This window comes from Bos javanicus, chromosome 12 (assembly GCF_032452875.1).
Source record: "Bos javanicus breed banteng chromosome 12, ARS-OSU_banteng_1.0, whole genome shotgun sequence".
Lineage (NCBI taxonomy): Eukaryota > Metazoa > Chordata > Mammalia > Artiodactyla > Bovidae > Bos > Bos javanicus.
In genome coordinates this window covers 19,459,365-19,476,208 of record NC_083879.1, presented here as the reverse complement: position 1 = coordinate 19,476,208, position 16,844 = coordinate 19,459,365, and the positions used below count along the sequence as shown (strand labels likewise).

The 16,844-nt window shown below is 45.3% G+C and overlaps 1 long non-coding RNA gene across 1 annotated transcript in view; it reads left to right on the top strand.

Annotated features, from left to right (window-relative positions):
* The window catches only part of LOC133258257 (uncharacterized), a 39,201-nt gene extending 24,730 nt beyond the window's left edge, over positions 1-14,471 (top strand). Inside the window, exons 3-4 of the long non-coding RNA XR_009739888.1 lie at positions 2,789-3,028; positions 13,979-14,471. This is a non-coding gene — a long non-coding RNA (uncharacterized LOC133258257). The remainder of the gene's footprint in view (positions 1-2,788; positions 3,029-13,978) is intronic.
* The last annotated feature ends 2,373 nt before the right edge of the window (positions 14,472-16,844 follow it).

Below are 16,844 nucleotides of genomic sequence, written 5' to 3'. Positions count from 1 at the left end.
AGGAACACAAAGAAGCAGAGGCAACCCAAAACAGAAACAATAGGAAACTCAGTTATGCCAACTGCTGCCAAGGAGAAAAAAATCAGGGATTAGTGGATATAATTTGGACAGATTGCAAAAGAACCCAAGACTGGGAGGCAGAGGCTTTAATGATTTGAGTGAGGACTTATTCTCCTGAACACTAAGTTCAAATAATGATGATGGTGAAATCGATGATATAAGACTTAGCTTATTGGGTTACATCTATTTGAATCACCATCTTTATTTTTCTCCTCATTAGTTTTCAGTTTAGATTATTGGAAACTCACTTTACTTTGAAAAGTGTCCCTTTTGCAGGGGGGGAGATACCCAAAAAGCGACAGAATATGAAGCCCCATGAGGCTTGGCATATCTTTGTATCTGCAGTGCCTGGCTTAATACTCAGCTCTCTTGGTTCAACCCTAATCCTTTTGACCCTTTTTCCTCAATCATATTTTGCTGCCTGCTCTTCCATCTACTAAGTTAGGAGTCAGAATCGATGGAAGAGATACACAGAAATGTGGGAAATCTGTACAACACTCCGGTAATACATTTGAAAATGTAGAGGAAATCCATGACTTCCTAGTAAAATATAAGTTACCAAAATTGATCCAAAAAAAGAAGAAAATCTAAACCAGTCAATACTCACAGAAGAGAGTAAAAGAGTGATTTCAATCTAACCTTTGAAAAAGCAGTGGGCTCAGGAGATCTGGGTCCTATCTACCCTTTAATACAGAGTTATTGCAAAGTAGCCAGTGATGTTACTGGCCTGCAGTTACTGGAACCAGTTACTGGAATGTTACTGAAAGAGTCTTCTGAGGATACCCAGGGATGACTATTTCACAGAGAAAAAAACTAAAAGTCTCAAACATTTTATGAACTGATCATAATCTTAAAATACAATCAAGATACCCACCCCTCCCTCCTGAAAAAAATAAAAAGAAGAAAGGAAGAGGAGAATTCTCGGTGCAAGAGACCCAGCAGGGAACATGGCAGAGACGGTATAGTAGACTGTGTTCTAGAAGAGGGGGACTGACTGTAGCATACAAGCAAAGCACTGACAGACACTGAGAAGTTTAACTGGAGCAACACGGTGGAGAGTTCCAGGGGTGAGGGCAAATCTGCTTCAACTGCTATTAATGTATACTTTTTTAATCCTCTGCAAATCTGCACCCTTTTCCCCCCAATCAACCCACAGTTTAGCACTTCCTTCTCAGATTGTCTCTGAAGCCCTTTTGTTACCAGAAAGTTGGGTTTACCTCTTGATGGATATTGAGCCGATAGACACAACCAAGCCAAAGAGTGGGAGAAGGAAGGACTTATGGTTACCTGCAGCAAATAAGGCTTCCCAGTGGTACTAGTGGTAAAGAACCTGCCTGCCAATGCAGGAGACAGAAGAGATTTGGGTTTGATCCCTGGGTCAGGAAGATCCCCTGGAATTAGAAATGGCAACCCGCTCTAGTATTCTTGCCTGGAGAATCCCTGGACAGAGCCTGGCAGGCTCCACCCCGTAAGGCTGCAAAGAGTCAGACATGACTGAAGTGACTTAGCAAATAAGAACCCTTTCCCAAAGCAATGTCTCCCCAACAGCAACACTGAGGAGGTTTTAAACTAAGGGTATATGCATATTCATAAGTGGGCTTGAGCAAAGGACTTCACCTGGTGGCTCAGATGGTAAGGAATCCGCCTGCCAATGCAGGAGACCTGGGTTCGATCCATGGGTTAGGAAGAGCCCCTGGAGAAGGAAATGGCAACCCACTCCAGTATTCTTGCCTGGAGAATCCCATGGACAGAGGAGCCTTTGTGTCCATGGAATTGCAAAGAGTAGGACATGACTGAGTGACTAAGCAGGCAGGCAGACACATGCATATTCATCATGCGGATTGAGCAAAGAAGAATTCAGCACAGAATTGGAGCAAAAAGGTTGACAGTGTCTACGCGTGAGTTGATTGAAGTCCAAAGGGTCAACATCATCATTCTGTCCTCCATCTGGGTTCAGTTCAGTCCATCTGGGTGGGGGGCCTTAAATCCTGCAGAATTTAAAGGTATATGGTTATGCATATTCCTTGAGGAACAGGACACTGCCCCAGGGCTGCCCGATTGTTTCTTGACTGCTTCTCCCTTCTTTGTACCTCCCCTCTCCTAAGATGATTAATTACTGAGACCTGTTCAAGGGCAAGCTTTGTGGCCAGGCTTAGATCCCAAAATGGCTTTATGTCAAGAAAGCCATTCCTGGTTCTCTTTCTTCAAGGATCCTCTCATCTATCTCTTACACTAGAGCACAAGACTGCTTTAGCCCTCTTCCTATCACATGATAATTGCACAAAAATGGCTAAGTTCCACAAAGGCTCTCATCTGACCCTAACTATAGCCCTGAAGCAGCCGTTAGTGTTTCCCGTTACCAAGGAAGACACCGGTTCAATTTGCCCAGGCCGTTGAACTAAATAATGGTGGAGATGAGATGCTAACCTGGGTCTTTCCTACTCAGTAACTCCAGGTCCCTAGAAACGCTGTTGATAGGAGGGGTAAAGTGAAGAACAAGCCATGAGCCACCAGTGATTTGGCTTCAGCTAGTATCTTTCCCGCCTTTTCTCTTGATCTTTCTCCATTCAAAGCTAATGGCCATTTTGGTTTTAACACGATTAAAGCAATTCTAGAATGAACTACCAGAAAGTAGCAACTGAGAGAGGTTGCTTTCCAGAGTAAGATTTTATTAGGATTAAATCCCAAATTCAGGCAGACCTGACACTGTGGTTTATTCATCTCCCAGAGAAGGGAGCAAGCTCCTCTATTTCCTGCTCCTCACCAAGAAGGCAAGAATTGGAAATGAGATGTTGCAGAGGTGGGGACCCAAAGCCTCCAGCCCCTCACTTTGCTGGGCTCTGATCCCCTGTGCCATCTCCCCAGCCCCCTCAAGAAGACAGGCAACCTTTGTTGAAGATTTGCATGGTGATGCCACAGCCCTCCAAGACTGCAGCGGAGACTCCTTGGACCGCCTCCAGAACTGGAGGTAAGTGCCCTGGGCATTCTAAACCAGCACATTCTCACTTCCATAATGGTGTCACAGCTAGGATGTAATTCCTAAGTGTCAGGGAACTTAAGTACTTCACAAATTCTTTCAAGCGCGATTGTCTCTAGGTGTCTATTGACACTTTTTCCAGTCTCTTTCTCCCAAGCCTGCCCCTGGCTTTAAAACCTTCCCTAGATCAATGTATCCCTCTGAAAGCCTTCCTACCTTCGATTCTCATCTGCAAGTCCTCCCGGGAAGGCCAAGATCAATCAATCAATTGGATAGCATTGATTTTCTAAGTGCTTTCTTTAGTTTTTTTTTTTTAATTAATTTTTGAATAGATGATTCATGTACATTCCAATAACTGCAAAACAACAATAAGGTATGTAGGGAAATGCATGTTTCTTTTCTCTCTCTGTACCAATCTGTCACAGATTCAGGAACGTTCTGTGCCCTTCTTTTTCTTTCTTTTTTTTCCTGTTGTTCAGTTGCTCAGACGTGTCCCTTGCCACCAGGCAAGGCTTCCCTGTCCTCCACCACCTCCTGGAGCTTGCTCAAACTCCTGTCCATCGGGTCAGTGATGCCATCCAACCATCTCATCCTCTGTCGTCTCCTTCTCCTCTCGCCCTCAATCCTTCCAGCATCAGGGTCTTTTCCAACGAGTAGGCTCTTCCCATCAGGTGACCAAAGTATTGGAGCTTCAGCTTCAGCATCAGTCCTTTCAATGAATATTCAGGGCTGATTTCCTTTAGGATTGAAGTGGTAACATAATGAATACTCTGTTTTTCACCTCAAATGCCTAGGGGACAGGTCCAAATCCATTCAGGTAGATTTGTCTAAAGGAATTTGTGGCTGGGAAACATTGTATTTTATGGATGAACTTGTTACCAAACAAAGTTCATGTGCCCAGGATACAGTGAGGTCAAACAGACTGAATTATGAGAGTTTGGAGAAAGGTTTATTGCAGGGCTAAGCAAGGAGAACAAGTGGCTCATGCTCAAAAACCTTGAACTCCCTGATGGTTTTTGGGGAAAGGTTTTTATCAGCAGATTTTGGGGTGAGGGCTGCAGGGTGTGTGGCTTTGTTCTAATTGGCTAGTGGTGACGTAAGAGGGCGGTGCACATTTTTGATGGTAAGAGGCTCAAGGAGATAGCTCTGGTGAAGGGACAGGCTGTCCTTTATTTGACATGAAACTTCATTAGGCTTGAAAGCAGAGACATTACTTTGCCAACAAAGGTCTGTCTAGTCAAAGCTATGGTTTTTCCAGTAGTCATGTATGGATGTGAGAGTTGGACTATAAAGAAAGCTGAGCGCCAAAGAATTGATGCTTTTGAACTGTGGTGTTGGAAAAGACTCTTGAGAGTCCCTTGGACTGCAAGAAGATCCAACCAGTCCATCCTAAAGGAAATCAGTCCTGAATATTCATTGGAAGGACTGATGCTGAAGCTGAAATTCCAATACTTTGGCCACGTGATGTGAAGAACTGACTCATTGGTAAAGACCCTGATGCTGGGAAAGATTGAAGGTGGGAGGAGAAGGGGATGACAGAGAATGAGATGGTTGGATGGTGTTACCGACTCAATGGACATGAGTTTAAGTAAACTCAGGGAGTTGGTGATGGACAGGGAGGCCTGGCGTGCTGCAGTCCATGGGATCTCAAAGAGTCAGACACATCTGAGCGACTGAACAAAACTGAACCGAATGGTCCCCTTTCCCCTTGCCCACCTCTTTATTTCTGGAGCCTACAGGCACTTAGGCCAAAGAAAACAGGCCAGGTGGGGAACTGGAGGTGTTCCACTAAAGGAGAGATTTGTCTCAATCTTTCCCTTATTGCTCAGTTGGTAAACAATCTGCCTGCAATTCAGGAGATCCTGGTTTGATTCCTGGGTTGGCAAGATCCCCTGGAGAGGGATAGGCTACCCACTCCAGTATTCTGGCCTAAAGAATTCCATGGACTGTATAGTCCATGGGGTCGCAAAGAGTCGGACAAAACTGAGCAACTTTCACCCTCACCCTAACCTGTATTAAAGTGATCATTGTTTTCAATTATTATGAATTCACTTTAATTGACCTTTTTGTGCCCCGAGGAGAAGCTGAGGCAGTCAAAGTTGGGGAAAAGTGGGGTCGAATGAAGATGCGAGGGGGAAGTCTCCTAGGTAGGAAGCCTGACGGTTCTGACATGAAGGACAATAAGAAAGTGGGGAGAAGTGGATATGAGGTAGATTCCACCTAGAATGACTAGGGCCCCAGCCCCACAGTTACTGCCACACCCCCACTTTAAGGCAGCCCATTCCCCTGCACCTGTCAGCTCTGAAGCCACCCTTCTTGCCCTTGACACCCAAGTGAGGGGGCTGCCCTGGAGTGATATTTCCTAGGAATGAAAAACACTTCCCTAACCCTGCCTAAGGGAATGCTCTGGTTTCCATGCTGAGATGGCCTGAGAGTTGCCCTGAAGATCAGAGACACAAAGCTGCATGCCCCCCATTCCGGCCCAAGGAATATTGGGGCCATATTGTTTGCCCCTCATCCAGTAAAATGCACCTGGAGAAACCTTTATTGTTTATGATTTACTTCAAGATAAATCTCCCTGGGGACTGGTGTGTGTGTGTGTGTGTGTGTGTGTGTGGTGGTTTTGATTTCTCCTCTAGGCATGGCTAGTTACTCTCTTTAATCCACTGGTCATCCTACTTGGAGCTTTCTCAGTGGCTCAGTGGTAATGAATCCACCCACAATGCAGGAGACACGGATTCGATCCCTGGGTCGGGAAGATCCCCTGGAGTAGGAAATGGCAACCACTCCAGCACTCTTGCCTGGAAAATCCCATGGACAGAGGAGCCTGGTAGGCTATAGTCTATGGGGTCGCAAAGAATCAGACACGACTGAACGACTTCACTCACTCCAGTATTCTTGCCTGGAGATCCCATGGACAGAGGAGCCTGGCGAGCTACAGTCCATGGAGTCGCAGAGTCAGCCATGACTGAAGTGACTGAGCACACATCCTACTGGACCTATCCTACTTCCTTTTAAGGCAGTTGCTCACCCTGTCCTCCTTGAAACACTTTCTTTTCTGTTTTTAATGTACTGAAGGAAATCCACGTTATGTTTGGAGCTCTTTCCTTTATAATTGTACTTATCTAGTTGTTTCTGGCTGTGTTGGGCCTTCATTGCTGCTCCGGGCTTTTCTCTAGTTGCGGCAGGCGGGGAGCTGCTCTGTGGTTGTGGCGCTCTCAGGCTTCTCGCTGTGGTGGCTTCTCTTATTGCAGAGCACAGGCTCTAGGGTGCATGGGCTTCAGTAGTTGCGGCTCCCGGGCTCTAGAGCACTGGCTTAATAGATGTGGTGCACGAGCTTGGTTGCTCCACAGCTTGTGGGATCTTCCCAGAGCAGGGATCAAACTCCTGTCGTCCTGCATTGGCAGGTAGATTCTTTACCACTGAGCCACTAGAGAAGCCTGGAACACTTTCAGGACCACACATTCTCTGCAGTTTCTGGCCGTCTGCCAGGGCACTCCTGGACCTTAAAGCACCGAAGGATCAGTCCTCAACCTTCATCCCCCATCTGCCTCATCTCTTCGTGTTGTCTCAGGGCTTTAAGTACCGTCTCTGTACCGAGGACTCCCACATTTATCTATACAAGCAGGACCTCTCCTCTGAACTTGAAACCCTTCTATCTAATTGCCCACTTGACAGCTCCAGTATCTTATTGGCTGTCAACACCAACAGGATTTGTCCCTCAAAGCTTGCTTCTCTGGTTTTCTCCCCTATTTTAGTAAATGGCAATGCCACTCTGAAAGTTTTGGTTTGTACCAAAAAAAAAACCCCAAACAAAACCAAAAATGATACAACCCTGGAGAGTCATCCTTGACTCCTGTCTTTCGTATAACCTGTCTCACTCAGTTTATAAACCACAGTCCTTCCAGTGGCCCATGAGTCTGACAAGTGTGTGACTAAATTAGTCCTGTTTCCAGGGCTATTTGATCGGGAAATAATGGGGTAGGGTGAGCTTATATTCCCCACAAAAATCTAATTTTTGGAGTCTACAGATGTTTGCCAGAGGCATCCAATAATTGAAAGACTAGATGGCTTAGGTCGGTCACAGTAGGCTTATTTCCCCTCAGTTCATTTCTTCAACAACTATTTACTAAGCAGCTACTCACAGCCAGACCCTGCTCTAGATGCCACCGATATATCTCTGAACAAAACAGAACTCTGTTTCTCGATAAAGGACAGAAATGGTATGGACCTAACAGAAGCAGAAGATATTAAGAAGAGGTGGCAAAAATACACAGAAGAACTGTACAAAACGATCTTCACGACCCAGATAATCACGATAGTGTGATCACCAACCTAGAGCCAGACATCCTGGAATGTGAAGTCAAGTGGGCCTTAGAAAGCATCACTACGAACAAAGCTAGTGGAGGTGATGGAATTCCAGTTGAGCTATTCCAAATCCTGAAAGATGATGCTGTGAAAGTGCTGCACTCAATATGCCAGCAAATTTGGAAAACTCAGCAGTGGCCACAGGACTGGAAAAGGTCAGTTTTAATTCCAATCCCAAAGAAAGGCAATGCCAAAGAATGCTCAAACTTCCGCACAATTGCACTCATCTCACATGCTAGTAAAGTAATGCTCAAAATTCCCCAAGCCAGGCTTCAGCAATACGTGAACCGTGAACTTCCAGATGTTCAAGCTGGTTTTAGAAAAGGCAGAGGAACCAGAGATCAAATTGCCAACATCTGCTGGATCATCGAAAAAGACAGAAAGAGAGTTCTAGAAAAACATCTATTTCTGCTTTATTGACTATGCCAAAGACTTTGACTGTGTGGATCACAATAAACTGTGGAAAATTGTGAAAGAGATGGGAATACCAGACCACCTGACCTGCCTCTTGAGAAACCTATATGTAGGTCAGGAAGCAACAGTTAGAACTGGACATAGATGGGTTCCAGATAGGGAAAGGAGTACACCAAGGCTGTATATTGTCACCCTGCTTATTTAACTTCTATGCAGAGTACATCATGAGAAACGCTGGACTGGAAGAAACACAGGCTGGAATCAAGATTGCCAGGAGAAATATCAATAACCTCAGATATGCAGATGACACCACCCTTATGGCAGAAAGTGAAGAGGAACTAAAGAGCCCCTTGATGAAAGTGAAAGAGGAGAGTGAAAAAGTTGGCTTAAAAGCTCAACATTCGGAAAACGAAGATCATGGCATCTGGTCCCATCACTTCATGGGAAATAGATGGGGAAACAGTGGAAACAGTGTCAGACTTTATTTTTCTGGGCTCCAAAATCACTGCAGATGGTGACTGCAGCCATGAAATTAAAAGATGCTTACTCCTTGGAAGGAAAGTTATGTCCAATCTAGACAGCATATTCAAAAGCAGAGACATTACTTTGCCAACAAAGGTCCATCTAGTCAAGCCTATGGTTTTTCCTGTGGTCATGTATGGATGTGAGAGTTGGACTGTGAAGAAGGCTGAGCGCCAAAGAATTGATGCTTTTGAACTGTGGTATTGAAGACTCTTGAGAGTCCCTTGGACTGCAAGGAGATCCAACCAGTCCATTCTGAAAGAGATCAGCCCTGGGATTTCTTTGGAAGGAATGATGCTAAAGCTGAAACTCCAGTACTTTGGCCACCTCATGTGAAGAGGTGACTCATTGGAAAAGACTCTGATGCTGGGAGGGATTGGGGGCAGGAGGAGAAGGGGACAACAGAGGATGAGATGGCTGGATGGCATCACTGACTTGATGGACGTGAGTCTGGGTGAACTCCGGGAGTTGGTGATGGACAGGGAGGCCTGGCGTGCTACGATTCATGGGGTCGCAAAGAGTCGGACACGACTGAGCGACTGAACTGAACTGAACTGATGTATAAAATAGTTAACTAATGCGAACCTACAAAAAACAGACAAAAGTCTCTGCCCTCTTGAAACATGCATTCTAGTGAGTAAACAGACAGCAGATAAAATATCAACTAAATTACATAGAATTAGTCAGCACGTCCTGGGAGAAAACTCAGGCAGGGAGAAGTGTGGAGAATACTGGGGAGGGCAGGGGTTCCGTGTCCCATGTTGGATGAGGTGTTCAGAGATGGCCTCACCGAGTAGGTGACATTTGAATAAAGGCTTGATGGACATGAGGAGTGAGCAGCGGTGTTTGGAAGAGTGAGTGACAAGCGTGGGAAACACCGAAGGCAAAGAAAGGGCCCTCGGCAGGAGGTTCTCTGTTCTTTTTAGCGGAGGCAGGTGTGCCAGGAGTGAAGTGAACCAGGGCAGTAGGAGGAGATGAGAGCAGAAGCGGGGCCTGTCTGGCTCTGGCCATGGAAAGACCCACTCATACGGCAATCCCAGGAGCAGGAAACACTCCATCACCCGGCATGTGGCCACTCAACTGTGGTCACTAAAGGGAAGCAGGGCTTCTGTGGGTCATCACTGATTCCAGATCTGGGGCAAGAAATGAGCATTTTGTCCTTCTAGAAAGCAAGGAGGCTTTCAGAGATGACAGTTGTTGTTCTTCAGTCTCTCAGTCATGCCCGGCTCTTTGGACCCTGTGGCACGGCAGGCTGCTCCGTCTATGTGATTCTCCTGGCAAGAATACTGGAGTGGGTTGCCATTTCCTTTTCCAGGGGGTCTTCCCAAACCCAGGGATTGAACCCTGAATCTCCTGCATTGCAGATAGATGCTTTACTGCTGAGCCACTGGGGAAGCCCTTAGAGATGACTGGGTTGTATCCAAAAGACTCAGGTCAGGAGCCAGTGAAGTTAAAGAGACTCTCAGCATTCAAAGATGAAATAATTTGAGCATCTCCAATGGATTGAGATTCATCAAATATATTAAAATTTGTGAGTTTATAATTATACCAGGAGAAAAAAAAAACCTCCTCATAGGTCACCTTTACAGGTTGCTAAGGAACCGACTCATCACTCTGAACGCTGGTTTAAAAAGGGAAAGCTGAGCATTTGCCTAGTTTTTTCTATATGAACTATATCTCAGGATAGCTGAATTGTTGTTGAGGAAAAGTTCTTGTTTCAGAAGCTTTCCAGCTAGTAGATGAAGGAGGAATGCTGGGATTAGAATACCGTACGTCCCTAATCGCTAATGAGATAACAGATGTAAGCAATGATCATCAGTGCCTGTTAAAAACTCTCAGGGGAAAAGCTTATGGGGCACTTTTAAATGGACGGATCAAGCTGGCAGTGCCTGGATTCACTCGCCAATCCTAGTATCACAAAAGATGAGACAAGCAGACACCACGTGATGCTGATGCGACGCAGTTGGAGGTTCACAGCACCAGCTATAGAGTATCCTTGTCAAAAAATGGACCCTGAGATAGTTATGGACTTTGGGAAGGTCATGTACACACTGCCATATTTAAAATGTGTAACCAGCAAGGACCTACTGTGTAGCACAGGGAACTCTGCTCAGTGTTGTGTGCCAGTGGGAATGGGAGGGGGCTTTAGGGGAGAAAGCATACCTGTGTATGTATGGCTGAGTCTCTTCACTGTTCCTGTGAAACTACCACAGCGTTATTAATCGGCTCTACCCCAGTACAAAATAAACAGTTTAAAGTTTGGGGGAAAAAGAAAGGCACCCTGATCTAGTCATGATGTAACCAATACTTTTCAGGAAATGCAGGGCTTAGGGAAACACGTTGAATGTTGCCACAGGGATGCAGTCAGCAAAATGCAGAATGTAGGTAACTGCAAAGTATCCCAGTTTTCCCAACAAATAAAAGGAAAGAAGAAAAGAAGGCAGGACAGTTTATTTAAGTGACAAGAGACGTAGAGGATATTTAAACTGACTGCAATGTATGGACCATAAAATACTAATTTTAAAAAGCTGTTAAAAAATAATGAGAAATTTCGAGTATCTGAACACTGATTGAATATTTGATAACATTAAGGCTTTTTAAGGTATGATGATGACATTATGGTTATGATTTTTTTAACATTTACGTGTTTATTTGGCCGCACCAGGTCCTAGTTCTGTCTTCACTGTGGTAGGCGGGATCTTTAACGGCAGCATGTGAGGTCTAGTTCCCTGACCAGGGATCAAACCCCGGCCGCTTGCATTGGGAGTGTGGAGTCTTAGCCATTGGACCACCGAGAAAATCCCAATGGTTATGATTTTTTCTGAGTCCTTATCTTTTAGAGACACACTACTAAAATATGTGTGGATAATATGATGTGAAATCTGGGACTAATTTCAAAATAATCCAGTTAGATATAGAAAAGTAGGATTTCCACATGTAAATAATTGTTGAGGCTTGGCAGTGATCCATTACATTATTTTCTCGGTTTTGTATTGTTTGAAAATGTTCCATAATACAAAGTAGAAAAGGAAGGGGGGATCATGTACAGAGGAGTCATAAAGAAAGACTTTCCATGACACATGGGGATAATAATCCCTATTTTCTAACTGCAGTGCCAGCACGTAAGTCATCCTCCAGAATTTATTATTGTTTAGTCACTCAATTGTGTCTGACTTTTTGCAACCCCGTGGACTGTTGCCCACCAGGCTCCTCTGTCCATGGGATTCTCCAGGCAAGAATACTGGAGTGGGTTGCCATTTCCTACTCCAGGGAATCTTCCCAACCCAGGGATGGAACCATGTATCTTACGTCTCCTGCATTGGCAGGCAGGTTCTTTACCACTATCACCACCTGGGAAGCACAATTCAGCTTTAGTAAACGTTAAGTAATATTAAAAGCAAATGAACAACAACAACAACAAAAACCAAACAGCATTACTTTTCTCCTGGAATTAAAAAAAAAAAAAAGTTTTGACCAAACCTCCAGAAATGTTCCTTAAGCAAAATATTTTAGTTTTCCCACCCTGTATGTGTGCTTTCATGCTGAGTCGCCTTAATCCTATCTGACTCTGTACACCCCTGTGGACTGTCGCCCACCAGGCTCCTCTCTCCGTGGGGTTTCCCAGGCAAGAATGGAGTGGGTTTCCATTTCCTCCTCCAGGGGATCTTCCCAATCCAGGGATCGAACCCTCATCTCTTACATCTCCTGCATTGGCAGGCGGGTTCTTTACCACTAGAGCCACCTGGGAAGCCCCCCTGAGTATGTCAATAATAGCATTTATAATCAGCTGCAGTATATATCTTTAATGCTTTTATTTTACACCCCTGCTTCCAGATATTTGTCTTGAATAAATCCTGCAGCATAATGAAGTGCCTCAAAATCACAGATTATTTTTCATTCCTTTGCAATTCTCTACACTGTTGAAATGCTACTGGCTCAAGCACGGCCACTGATTAAGGCTGGTGTCGTCAGGTTCTGTTGTATTTGACTCCACTCATGTTAAACCACTGGCTGTGCTGTGCTGTGCTTAGTTGCTCAGTCATGTCCAACTCTTTGCTAGTCCTGGTATTAAAAATAGCCCAGATTTATCTTTCAGGATTATCACCTAACTTTGACATGTCTACTGTGCTTCACAGAAAGAGCTTCACATAAAGAAAAGTGAGGCAGGTTTGGGACAAGAATTGTGTTATTTTGCGGCTATCATTTATCATAGGTAAAGTATGGTGATTTAATGAAGATACTCTCTCTAATAGGGCTTCCCAGGTGGCGTGGTGGTAAAGAATCCCCCTGCCAATGCAGGAGATGTTAGACACGAGGGTTCAATCACTGGGTTGAGAAGATCCCCTGGAGGAGGAAATGACAACTCTCTCCAGTTTTCTTGCCTGGGGAATTCCATGGACATAGGAGCCTGGTGGCCTACAGTCCCTGGAGTCCCAAAGAGTCGGGCACAGCTTACCAGCACGCAGCCATGCCTTCTGTCCAATTCTAGCTTAAATTTCGTCTGGAAGAGCCCAGTAGGTTCTGTCTGCAGGAAAAGGGCTCTCTGCTTCTGCTTCTGCAGCGGCCCCTACTGGTGCTCTAGTGCAGAGTGGCTGAGACTTCTTTTCCTTGCCCTGGGAAAGAAAGGATGTTCTGTTTTGTAAAGTACTGAGGGACCTAGATGGGTCAACACTGCTCTATTAATATAAAATGAGATTATTCACCAGCTGTTGTTTCACTTCTTTCATCAGAGCCATTGAAATGTTTGCAAAATAGCAGAGGGTTTCTGATGGGAGGAATCATTGTTCAAAAGCCAGACCACCCAGAGGGCACTTCATGTAGTAGGCTTTGCACCCAACCTTTGCAGAAATTCAGTAATGTATTAAAGAGTTTTTTATGATGGGTCTGTGCCATGGGGAAACCACAGCTCCCTCCTTTTTCTTCCCACTGACTTCTTTTTCCCTGTTATTTCCCCCTTTTTTCTAGTATGACCATGTGTGTGCATGCGTGGTAAGTCACTTTAGTCATGTCCAACTCTGTGAGACCCTATGGACTATAGCCTGCTGGTTTCTCTGTCCATGGGATTCTCCAGGCAAGAATACTGGAGTGAGTTGCCATGCTGTCCTCCAGAGGATCTTCCCGATCCAGGGATCAAACTCACGTCTCTTGCAACTCCTATATTGGCAGGCATGTTCATTACCACTAGTGCCACCTAGGAAGCTCTGTGTTGCCTGCTGCCGCTGCTGCTAAGTCGCTTCAGTCGTGTCCGTCTCTGTGCGACCCCATAGACGGCAGCCCAACAGGCTCCCCCGCCCCTGGGATTCTCCAGGCAAGAACACTGGAGTGGGTTGCCATTTCCTTCTCCAATGCATGAAAGTGAAAAGGGAAAGTGAAGTCGCTCAGTCGTGTCTGACTCAACGACCCCATGGACTGCAGCCCACCAGGCTCCTCCATCCATGGGATTTTCCAGGCAAGAGTGCTGGAGTGGGGTGCCATTGCCTTCTCTGTTCCTTCTCCATAGGTCTCCCTAAAAATCTATGGAAAGGAGTTACTAGATAAAGTAAAAACAAGTCCAGTTAAAGAGATAGTAAATGTTTGGATATAAACTTTGTCTTTTTGAGTCCATCTCATGACCTACTGTGTTCTTGATTTTCATAGACTCATAGAATGTTATCCAGGATGGGAGGGAGGAGACCAGAGAAAGAGATACACAAGGAGAAGCATGCTCCTCAGGCTCCATGTGCACTCGAACCATGTGGGCATCCTGGCTTCCCTGGCGGCTCAGTCGGTAATGAATCCACCTGCAAGGTAGGAAACTGGGGTTCAATCCTTGGGCTGGGAAGATCCCCTGGAGAAGGAAATGGCAACCCATTCCAGTATTCCTGCCTGGAAAATCCCATGGACTGAGGAGCCTGGCGGGCTACAGTCCATGGGGTTGCCAGGAGTTGGACACAACTTAGCAACTAAACCACCAACCACCTACCAGGTCTGGAGAGGGGCCTGAGAACCTGCATTTCTGAAAAGCAGTCAAGGGGATAGACAACTCTTTGAACGCAAGGGTCTGAGTTCAGTGGTGTTCCCGTTTACATTTTTCAGTATGTCTGTAAATTTGCCCAAGATTTAGAAAATACAGCCCAAACAGATAGTCAGAGTGGCAAAACTATTCTCCCTAAAACTAAATTCCTTAATAAATACTTTGTTATAAAAATACGTGTGAGAATAGAGCATCATTCAGTATCCATTAAAAAAAAATGGTTCTCCTCTCCTTTCTACTGATGGATCATTCAACCTCGATGGCCATTTCTGTTGCTTTTCTGTTGAAGTGTAAATACAGGAAGCCTATTCTGTACTTGGATCCAGTGTGCTAACCTATAACTACCTTTCCCGTGAAATAATACTTTCCAAGAATGAGTTTCCTAGACACATCTTGATCACGTACGTGACAGGGAAGGTCAGGATCTGGGTCTGTTAATTAGGAGCTGAATGACCTTGGACAAATTGCTTAACCTCTCTGATCCTTAGTTCCTGCACCTAAAACAAGAAAGGAGAGTGGAGGAATTAAAAATTAAAAAGAACATTTTTTTGAGTGGAAAAATAGGACTACCTATCTCACAGGATTATTGTAAGCTTTAAACAAGATTATGTATGCAAATTACTTGCTACATTATTCGAAGTAAGTACATGAGCCACGTGAAGTGTTCCATAAGCCGAGTTTCAAGACAAATGAAACCCTGAAATTTACATTTAGAATTGCTAAAATGTTTTCCTGTAAACCATTTGGAAGGAAATCTTTCCAAAACATTTCCCACCCCGCTACCTTGTGTTACGGACTTCCCCTGGGGCTCAGTGGTGAAGACTTCTTTGCCTGCAATGCAGGAGCCGCAGGAGATTTGGGTTCGATCCCTGGGTTGGGAAGATCCCCTGGAGGAGGTCATGACAACCCACTCCAGTGTTCTTGCCTGGAGAATCCCTATGGACAGAGGAGCCTGGTGGGCTACAGTCCATGGGGTCGCCAAGAGTCGGAGATGACTGAAGTGACGTAGCGTGCACGCACGCACCTTGTGTAACGGTGTATTCCGAATCCAGTTTAGCTCTTCCCTCATGACTCAGGGTCCTGGTTTTGAAAGTGAGTGACCGCCCTGTCCCGGAACACAGGCATGGCCTCAGCCGGGGCGATGACGATCTTGGCCCTTCTCACAGCCACCCTCCTGGCCCTTTCCCCTGCTAGCACTCCCGCGCCTTCTGTTCATTCTTCCACAATAGCTCTTACCACATGGAGACCAAAATATCTGTCTATTCAGGTTTTTGGCCTCAGACCCTGTTGCTCGGGGCCAGGGCCAGGCCTTCAGTAAGTGTTTGCTGTTGAACGAAGAGCTCCCTAGGCCCCACTTACAGGGTTGGATGTCAGGAACTCAGAAGCATGGCTTGTGTTCATTTATTCAGACACTTTAAAACGCCTCCATGTCCTCAGCCAAGAGCTGAAAGCGCTGCTCTATTTTATCTTTTAAAGATAGCCAGGGAGGGACAGAAATTGTATTCCTCCTTAAAACCTTGTGATGGTTTTTAATTATTGCAGGGCCAAGAAGTTATTTATCCTTCTGGTAAATTTTAAACCGATTCTGTTTTTTTGGTTCTTTGAAGATGCTTCCCTGGTCATTCAGCAGTGAAGAATCTGCCTGCCAAGGAAGAGACGTGGGTTTGTTCCCTGGGTCAGGAATTTTTCCTGGAGAAGGAAATGGACAAGCCACTCCAGTATTCTTGCCTGAGAAATCCCATAGTCAGAGGACCTGCTGGGCTGTAGTCCATGGGGTTTCCAAGAGTCGAACACGATTGGGTGACTGAGCACTCTGCACGAGGCTGCCGCTTTCATTGGCAGCAAGGCCACTGAAGCCAGGCAGCCCGGGATTCGAACACTGATCTGCAGTTTGACTCCTGTTTGAAGCCTGTTTGACTCCACTTTGATGCTGAATTTCCAAATCTGTACGAGGTTATAAAAGTTTGCTGAATGGCTACGTGTGTGGAGATGGCAGTAAAGATATTTCCAGAAGTCCTCTTAGGGAGGAGTTTTAACATTTTCTGCTTTGAAAATCCCACTAGGGTTAGGGGCAGGAGTAGGCCTCTAAAGAGCCTCCCTGCGTAATACTAGACTGCTGTGAACTAGAGTTGCAGGGAGCTTCACCTTTTAAACAGTCGGGCATTTTACTTTGCAGAGCACAGAAATGAGCAGGATACCGAGCTGCTTCGTATGGACAAGACTGGTGGTTAATTTCTCAACAACAACTCTCCCTCCCCTTTGTCCTTACTGCCAGAACCGTCTTTCCAACTCTAGAGGCTAAAAACACCAGTATTAGTTACTACAAGCCTGTGACTCAACCCTGGTGGATGAGTTTAAAGATAAATCTTCTGAGATATTTCTGGGAAACGTTTTCTCTTCTGATTTAGGGTGGGAGGCAGGGGATGTGGTGAGAAATGCCACTTTTTCTGCGTGAACGTGTAGTTATATGCAGGTAGAATTCCTCCAGCC